This window comes from Pseudophryne corroboree, chromosome 1, assembly GCF_028390025.1.
Source record: "Pseudophryne corroboree isolate aPseCor3 chromosome 1, aPseCor3.hap2, whole genome shotgun sequence".
In the NCBI taxonomy this organism is placed as follows: Eukaryota; Metazoa; Chordata; class Amphibia; order Anura; family Myobatrachidae; genus Pseudophryne; species Pseudophryne corroboree.
In genome coordinates, this window is record NC_086444.1 from 343,164,856 (window position 1) to 343,175,165 (window position 10,310).

Genomic DNA, 10,310 nt, shown 5'->3' on the forward strand with positions numbered 1-10,310 from the left:
AAAATAACAGTATAATTGTCACATTTAATACAACCTATAATCTTCATCCAACACCACTACACATCACATCTTCACCTCACTTCAATTTGGGTTCCTAGGTTATAATTTTTCCACACAAACAGTAAGATACAGAGTCCTTGCACAAATTACCCTCCTAATTGTCACGTTTTAATTAATCACACTCGGCATATACTATCAATTAAGTCATTTATCCATTTAAAAAATAAAATAAAAAAATCTTTCTTTAATATCACTATTATTATTATCCACAAATTCATCACTTACACTTCACTACTTTCCCCTCTCAAAACTAATTACACCCACTCCCAACCCCCCTCCCCTTTTTCTTTCCCCCCTAGCCCCCCGCCCCCCATCATTTTTCCCTCCCTTTCTCTTCCCCCCTTTTTTTCCCCTCCATTCCTTCCCACATTTCCCCCCCCCCCTCCCCACCCTTTTTTCACCCTATTAGGTTTTCCCTCTTTTCTTTCCATTTTAAATCACATTTCTATAGGCACTTTTTATTATTGCCCATTCCATTTTATTTAATTTATTTATTTATTGATTTATTTATTTATATATATTTTTATTTATAATACATATATTTCACATCCTACTATTTAATAAATTTATTATATAAGGTTTTCTATTCATAATTTAGTATCACCTTGCCCATCCAGTTAATATATAGATATGGACAACGACACGCACATAGTTAATTCCATATCACCCCATGTTAAATAACCTTTTAGATTGTCAACATTTTAGATTTTAAATCCCACTATTTATTTTTAGCTTATTGAGAATTGTGCACCTTGATTAATTATTATATTTAATATTATAACAATGTCAAATCCCAAATTAATTATCAAACAGGCATATATAATAATATCATTGAACAAATATCTGCCAATCATTGGGGATATATATTAGTGTGCAGATCATGTTCTCCCTTTACTCTGACTGATGTCCTAACAGACCCAAGGATAGGTGAAGTAAAGTGTCTATCACAACTCAATACCCAATGAGCATCCAGCACCGTCCTTAAATAAGAAACTCCTACTGATCACACTACGTTCTGTGATCAAGCTACACTGCGAAACGTACGTCACTCTCCTCTGCGGTCACGTGGTGCGCACACGTGATCGCAACAACCGGAACTCAAGGACAGTTACCTGGGCAACGGCGGCAAGCCGCTGAGAGCCGGGAGACACACCGCGACTACACGCTGCACCACTTCGGAGAGCAGCGGCTGCATGTGGATCCAAGCAGCGTTAGGAAACAGCTGATAACCTCCTCACACCCTCCACACTGAAGTCAGTACATGGCTTCAGTTTTACTGCACCTCCGGAGCCTTGTTCCTAACAGGACTTACCAGCAGCAGTTTTCCACAGGCAGCTCCTTCAGTATTGGTATCGTATGAACTCATACTTTATACATAAAAGCCCTTTTTTCTCAGCATATTTACTACAGCCACAATAGGCTATTAATTTGCCTTAAAACATTTAGAGGTTGCCTGTGTATTTATATAATGCATTATATATATATATATATATATATATTTATATAATGCATTATATAATGTGAGCAAATTTCATGCACTGTCTCTATGTGCCGATCAATGATAGGTTGAGTCCTATAGCTATCTGAGTATTATAGTGCATGTACATATTCTGATTGCTCCAAGAGGTGCTGGACTTGTACGGTACCCAATAGGTATTGGGAGCGAACTGGTATATTCTTAAATACGGCAGATTATTGTACAAAGAATCTTCAAGCTGTATATTAGTTCTAACCTTGCAGCAAACTGCTACTTAATCATTTTTATGTGCATTGTCTTCTGCTGTGGATATCAAAGAATATCCTTAGCTGTTTTTTTGCTCTCTCTCTCTCACTTTAGCCTCTCTGACATGTTGTTAAAATATTTTTTTGCAAATATATGATCAGGATTTAGAGGCTCACATATAGTGAGAATTTGTTTTGGTGTGTGTGACATAAATTATTTGAGGCTACATATACCATATTTTTGATTACACATTAATTATGACAGCAACAGGATTGCTATAATTGTCGCCTTATCATATATCACCACCTTATCCCGGCTATGCAAGTGGACGCCCTTGCATAGAATTTTTATATATGTTAACTGTCCTCATCGTAATTTTGTCGAGTTGCACAGTGGACGCCCCTGTATATAATTATTGCACATGAATAATATTGTTACAATTTCATTTCTATGGGCATAAGATAATTCTAGATACTGAACATACGACTGATTCAGATCACCTTTGATATACAATTTTGGCGATACGGGTATTGGGATTGACTGAACGGGCAGATTAAATAATTGCGGACATACCCCGCTGGAGATGCCCGATCTCGTCTGATCTTGGAAGCCAAGCAGTGGAGGGCCGGGTCAGTACTCAGATGGGAGACCACCCTGGTACTGCAAAAAATTCTTCTGCCCGATCTAGAGTGATCCCCAATAATACCAATTGGCATTCGGTTCTGTATGACTTATGATTTAATTCTCTACGACTAAATAATCCTGAATAGGATTGCTGTAGAATAAATGATGGTCATATATTACACAAAGGTGTTACTGTGATCTCAGTAAAACCATTAGCCCAAAGATTTGGATTTCCGGTTCTCATTGTGGTATTGAAAACCACAGGAATTATATACAACACAGTGTTATATTTTCGCGTAGCTACACTATTTACGTACAATTCACTCCTATAATCATCTTTTAATAATGAATAAATAAAGTTATGTTTTATCAGAATTGATTAATACACACCCAATCCTCTGAATTGAGTGCTCCCACACAAGAGTCTACTTTCCAACTCTCTTTTGTTGGGTTTTCTTAGCTGATACTCCTATTGACTCTAGGGAGCACCACTGATAGCAACAAATATTTGCAAAAGGATTTTTAATCCACATGCACAAGGTTGCTGTATCCATAACGCAATTTAGCGTCATAAATCAGTTTTTCAGAGGGCATTAGAAATTTATTTCAAGATTAGTGCGGTCCCAAAAAAAGCTTCTTTTCCAAACCAGATATTGGCTGTTAATTCAGTCTTCGTGGGATACCAGCACAGTCACATTATCATTTTTTCATTGGGGCGGGACTTTTTCTTCTCTTAGGATACCCTGCCCCACTAATTTAATTTCACACAAGGAGTTACTAAGTCTATTCTAGTGTGAGTTTCAATTTAAAGCAAGAGCTGAGTTCAAGATGGAAAAATAAGGACAACTTAGATGACATTTTCCCGAGTGACCTGGTAGACACTGGACCCCATATCAGTTGGGAGGAGGACTTTCACAAATTAGACTCTACATTACGCAAACAAATCAGAACTAACTGGGATCTAACTACTTTAGAAAATTACATCAAAAATAAAATATCCCCACGTGGTCTCCGCCCAAGGGTTTTTCCTACATTTGACCTTGCCAGTGAGAGTCTCAAAAAAGAATGGGAACATGCTCTCCTTAAATGTTCCAATGATTTGATGAATGTTCTAATCAAACATAATAATCTCATATTAGAAGAATGTGAACATAAATTAGAGGAACTAGGCAAGAAATTAGAGACTTGGGAAAAGGATTCTCAATTTCAAAGATGCTTTGAGAAAAATAAATCAGAACTTCAAGCCTATGAACAAATGATCATTGACAGGAAAAAGACCAAATACGCCAGAGACAAAAGAGACTTTGTGTCCGGGAAAATCTTTAGATGGCAAAAAACATCCTGGAAAAAAGATCCTCCCAGATATACAGGTCAATACTAGTCTTCAGAGGCTGAGACGTCGGGAGCAGAGGATATTCCTGATTACACCACAGAAAGATACGTAAACCCTAGAAGCGATATATCTGTTAATCCTCAGAATACGGCCACTTTTTTAGGGGATCCCCGAGGAGGAAGAGGCAGACAAAGAGGAGGAAGACAAGGCGGGGGAGCAAGAAGAAGAAGAGGACCATCACAATGGGATTCCTCGCCACCACTGACTCGCAACACGTACAAGAGACAACACCAACAGGATCGATGGTAACAGCAACTGGGGATAATGGAGATTCTAAATTGAGGATTATCAATCTCTCAGAACATGAACTTACACCAATACAGGAATCTATACTAAACAAAGGTTTGACTTTTTCCCCCACAGAACACTTTGATAGATTTAAGTGGGAAAAGGATCTCAAACTTTTTGGAAGAAAGCTTCTACTCACAAAAATTTATACTGAGAAAGAAACTACCCCATTGATAACCGAGACCAACATAGAAGAGGATACATCAACCCCACTTTTCACTCCGCAAATACTCTTGGAATCAGAATCCCCGAGTTTATCTCAGATTGAACAGGACGCTCTCGCCGCCCTACAAGAATTAGAGCAAGAACAAAATCCCAGAATTGGAGCTGAATCTTCCACCAGACCCATTTGCAAAAAGAAGTCCACGTACTTTCCACAAGAACACTTATGCCCTGAATTACAGGTCTTCATGAAGCTGGTAGCCAAAGAATTCGATCAAATCCATCTTAATAAAAAAAGATACCAGGGTCATTCCAATTTAACTTCGCAAGAAAGGATGGCCATAAGAGAAATACAGACATGGCAAGATGTGGTCATAAAGCCCTCTGATAAAGGGGGAAACATTGTCATCTGGCCCAAAACAGATTACATCAAGGAAGCACAGCGACAACTTACTACCACTGATTGTTATAAAAGAATGTTACTCAATCCATTACAGAACTATAAAACTATCTATGAAAGAATTACCAATCAAGCACAAGCACAGGGTACAATTACCAAGCAGGAGTATGACTACTTACAGACACAGAATCCCAGAATTCCGACATTTTACATGTTACCGAAGATACACAAAGACATACAGACCCCCCCTGGGAGACCAATAGTGTCCGGCATAGGGGGATTAACGGAGAAGGCAAGTATCTTTCTCGACTTACACCTGAGACATTTTGTTTTGGATCTTCCCTCGTATGTTCAGGACACAACAGACATACTCAAGAAAATACATGATCTAAGGTTAGAAGATAACCAATACCTAGTAACTTTAGATGTTGAGGCACTATATACCTCTATTAGCCACAAAGATGGGTTGATGGCAGTAGAATATTTTCTACACAACGATGGTAAAGAGGATTTTCATGATTTCCTCATCAAACTACTCCATTTTGTCCTGCAATACAACTTCTTTACATTTAACAACAATTTTACCTCCAAACAAGAGGCACAGCTATGGGGGCTGCCTGTGCACCCACATATGCAAATATATTCCTTGGATGGTGGGAAAAAGAATTTGTTTTCAAAGATCATAATGACAACTTTACAACCCATGTCATTATGTGGAATAGGTACATAGACGACATCCTTATGATTTGGGAAGGGGACTTGCAACTACTGCATCAATTCATCAAACACCTGAATAAGAAGGATTTTAACATCCGCCTCACCCACACTATAAGTCAAATGGAAGTACCATTCCTGGACTTAATGATCTACAAAAATTCAGAGGGAATGATTGCTACGAACCTTTATCGCAAAAGCACTGCGACCAATACATTATTACACCAAACAAGTTCTCATTTTCCCCCGACGATAGAAAATATACCGAAAGGGGAATTTCTTCGCTTGCGTAGAAACTGTTCAGACAATAAAAACTTTACAATACAAAGCGCAGATCTGGCACAGAGACTCTGCAATAGAGGATACAGTAAAACCTCTGTGAAAAAAGCATTAAAATATGTTAAAGTCATCAAGAGAGAAGATATTATCTTCAAGGAACAGAAAAAAGAAGAAAAAAAGTCTGAAAACACCATTCGCTTCGTTGGAAACTTCTGCCAAGAATGGAGAAAGATCAACGAAGCAATACAGAAGCACTGGCATATTTTACACATAGACCCTACTCTATCTAAGAAACTTGGTCCCAAAGTCTCTGAGTTGGCGCAGATCAAAAAACTTAAAAGACCAACTGGTACAGAGTCACTTTCAGAAATTCCCTGACAAAAAAACAATAATTACGGGCACATACCCTTGCGGGAAATGCAAAGCCTGCAAATACATTGTCCCCACAAAAGAAGTAGAGGACAAATATGGGAATACAATTCTAATTACGGATTACATGAATTGTCAAACAGAGGGTGTTATCTACTGCCTCAGTTGTAGCTGTAACCAGAAATATATTGGCATGACGACACGACCCTTCAAACAGCGTATCCTAGAACATATAGGATTCATACGCAATGCCATCACAGACAAGCAAAGGATGAAACAACTGACATCAGTTGCCCGTCACTTTTACACTTGTCACGGGAGCAGGTATGAAGAGCTAAAAATCTTTGGTCTAGAAAGGATCAGACTTGGAATACGAGGAGGAAACCTAACTGACAGTCTACTGAAGAAAGAAAGCGAATGGATCTTTAAGATGGGAACTATACATCCAGCTGGCATGAATGAAAATATTAACTTTGGGGTCTTTTTAAATTAATTAACTTATTTTTTGAGTCACGAAGAATCCATTTTCATCTTGATTACACACATTAATGTTATAATATTGATATATGCCATTTAGTATATAGTCAGTACAACAGTATAATACAAAATAACAGTATAATTGTCACATTTAATACAACCTATAATCTTCATCCAACACCACTACACATCACATCTTCACCTCACTTCAATTTGGGTTCCTAGGTTATAATTTTTCCACACAAACAGTAAGATACAGAGTCCTTGCACAAATTACCCTCCTAATTGTCACGTTTTAATTAATCACACTCGGCATATACTATCAATTAAGTCATTTATCCATTTAAAAAAAATAAAAATAAATAAAAATCTTTCTTTAATATCACTATTATTATTATCATCCATAAATTCATCACTTATACTTCACTACTTTCCCCTCTCAAAACTAATTACACCCACTCCCAACCCCCCCTCCCCTTTTTCTTTCCCCCCTAGCCCCCCGCCCCCCCCCTTTTTCTTACCAATCCCCCCCACCCCCCCACCCTGCCCCCCCCCCCAAACCCCCCCAACCCTTTTCCCCTCCCTCCCCCCCATCATTTTTCCCTCCCTTTCTTCCCCCCCCCCACCGTTTTTTCACCCTATTAGGTTTTCCCTCTTTTCTTCCCATTTTAAATCACATTTCTATAGGCACTTTTTATTATTGCCCATTCCATTTTATTTAATTTATTTATTTATATATATATTTATTTATAATACATATATTTCACATCCTACTATTTAATAAATTTATTATATAAGGTTTTCTATTCATAATTTAGTATCACCTTGCCCATCCAGTTAATATATAGATATGGACAACGACACGCACATAGTTAATTCCATATCACCCCCATGTTAAATAACCATTTAGATTGTCAACATTTTAGATTTTAAATCCCACTATTTATTTTTAGCTTATTGAGAATTGTGCACCTTGATTAATTATTATATTTAATATTATAACAATGTCAAATCCCAAATTAATTATCAAACAGGCATATATAATAATATCATTGAACAAATATCTGCCAATCATTGGGGATATATATTAGTGTGCAGATCATCATGTTCTCCCTTTACTCTGACTGATGTCCTAGCAGACCCAAGGATAGGTGAAGTAAAGTGTCTATCACAACTCAATACCCAATGAGCATCCAGCACCGTCCTTAAATAAGAAACTCCTACTGATCACACTACGTTCTGTGATCAAGCTACACTGCGAAACGTACGTCACTCTCCTCTGCAGTCACGTGGTGCGCACACGTGATCGCAACAACCGGAACTCAAGGACAGTTACCCGGGCAACGGCGGCAAGCCGCTGAGAGCCGGGAGACACACCGCGACTACACGCTGCACCACTTCGGAGAGCAGCGGCTGCATGTGGATCCAAGCAGCGTTAGGAAACAGCTGATAACCTCCTCACACCCTCCACACTGAAGTCCGTACACGGCTTCAGTTTTACTGCACCTCCGGAGCCTTGTTCCTAACAGGACTTACCAGCGGCAGTTTTCCACAGGCAGCTCCTTCAGTATTGGTATCGTATGAACTCATACTTTATACCTAAAAGCCCTTTTTTCTCAGCATATTTACTACAGCCACAATAGGCTATTAATTTGCCTTAAAACATTTAGAGGTTGCCTGTGTGTATGTGCATTATATAATGTGAGCAAATTTCATGCACTGTCTCTATGTGCCTATCATTGATAGGTTGAGTCCTATAGCTATCTGAGTATTATAGTGCATGTACATATTCTGATTGCTCCAAGAGGTGCTGGACTTGTACGGTACCCAATAGGTATTGGGAGCGAACTGGTATATTCTTAAATACGGCAGATTATTGTACAAAGAATCTTCAAGCTGTATGTTAGTTCTAACCTTGCAGCAAACTGCTACTTAATCATTTTTATGTGCATTGTCTTCTGCTGTGGATATCAAAGAATATCCTTAGCTGTTTTTTTGCTCTCTCTCTCTCACTTTAGCCTCTCTGACATGTTGTTAAAATATTTTTTTGCAAATATATGATCAGGATTTAGAGGCTCACATATAGTGAGAATTTGTTTTGGTGTGTGTGACATAAATTATTTGAGGCTACATATACCATATTTTTGATTACACATTAATTATGACAGCAACAGGATTGCTATAATTGTCGCCTTATCATATATCACCACCTTATCCCGGCTATGCAAGTGGACGCCCTTGCATAGAATTTTTATATATGTTAACTGTCCTCATCGTAATTTTGTCGAGTTGCACAGTGGACGCCCCTGTATATAATTATTGCACATGAATAATATTGTTACAATTTCATTTCTATGGGCATAAGATAATTCTAGATACTGAACATACGACTGATTCAGATCACCTTTGATATACAATTTTGGCGATACGGGTATTGGGATTGACTGAACGTGCAGATTAAATAATTGCGGACATACCCCGCTGGAGATGCCCGATCTCGTCTGATCTTGGAAGCCAAGCAGTGGAGGGCCGGGTCAGTACTCGGATGGGAGACCACCCTGGAACACCCTGGTACTGCAAAAAATTCTTCTGCCCGATCTAGAGTGATCCCCAATAATACCAATTGGCATTCGGTTCTGTATGATTTATGATTTAATTCTCTACGACTAAATAATCCTGAATAGGATTGCTGTAGAATAAATGATGGTCATATATTACACAAAGGTGTTACTGTGATCTCAGTAAAACCATTAGCCCAAAGATTTGGATTTCCGGTTCTCATGTGGTATTGAAAACCACAGGAATTATATACAACACAGTGTTATATTTTCGCGTAGCTACACTATTTACGTACATTTCACTCCTATAAGCATCTTTTAATAATGAATAAATAAAGTTATGTTTTATCAGAATTGATTAATACACACCCAATCCTCTGAATTGAGTGCTCCCACACAAGAGTCTACTTTCCAACTCTCTTTTGTTGGGTTTTCTTAGCTAGGTCTGAACTTACTCAGCCTTTGCAATCACTTCAGCCTGTCCAGTCCCGGAATTGACTTCAGACACCCACCCTGCAAACGCCTGGACACGCCTGCGTTTTCCCTATTACTCCCAGAAAACAGTCAGTTGACACCCATAAACGCCCTCTTCCTGTCAAACTCCTTGCGATCGGTTGTGCAAACGGACTTGTCGCTAGAAGCATTGCACAGTAACAATGCTGTTTGTACCCGTATGACGTGCATACGCAGTTTTGCCAGTTTTTTAACTGATCGCTGCGCTGCGAAAACCGTCAGCGAGCGATCAACTCTGAATGACCCCCATTGTGAATGCAACACAGTTGTAATATACTTTTCTCTGACGTCCTAGTGGATGCTGGGTACTCCGTAAGGACCATGGGGTATAGACGGGCTCCGCAGGAGACTGGGCACTCTTAAAAGAAAGATTAGGTACTATATCTGGTGTGCACTGGCTCCTCCCTCTATGCCCCTCCTCCAGTCCTCAGTTAGTTAGTATCTGTGCCCGGCCAGAGCTGGATGCACCCTAGGGGCTCTCCTGAGCTTCCTAGAAAAGAAAGTATTTGTTAGGTTTTTTATTTTCAGTGAGATCTGCTGGCAACAGACTCACTGCTACGTGGGACTGAGGGGAGAGAAGCGAACCTACCTGCTTGCAGCTAGCTTGGGCTTCTAAGGCTACTGGACACCATTAGCTCCAGAGGGATCGAACACAGGCCCAGTCCTCGGTCGTCCGGTCCCGGAGCCGCGCCGCCGTCCCCCTTGCAGAGCCAGAAGAACGAAGAGAAGTTGAAAATCGGCGGATGAAGA

The 10,310-nt window shown here is 39.3% G+C and overlaps 1 pseudogene; it reads left to right on the forward strand.

Moving 5' to 3' along the window:
- The first annotated feature begins 8,952 nt into the window (after positions 1-8,952).
- LOC134946531 (5S ribosomal RNA) lies at positions 8,953-9,072 on the forward strand (annotated as a pseudogene).
- Positions 9,073-10,310: the final 1,238 nt, after the last annotated feature.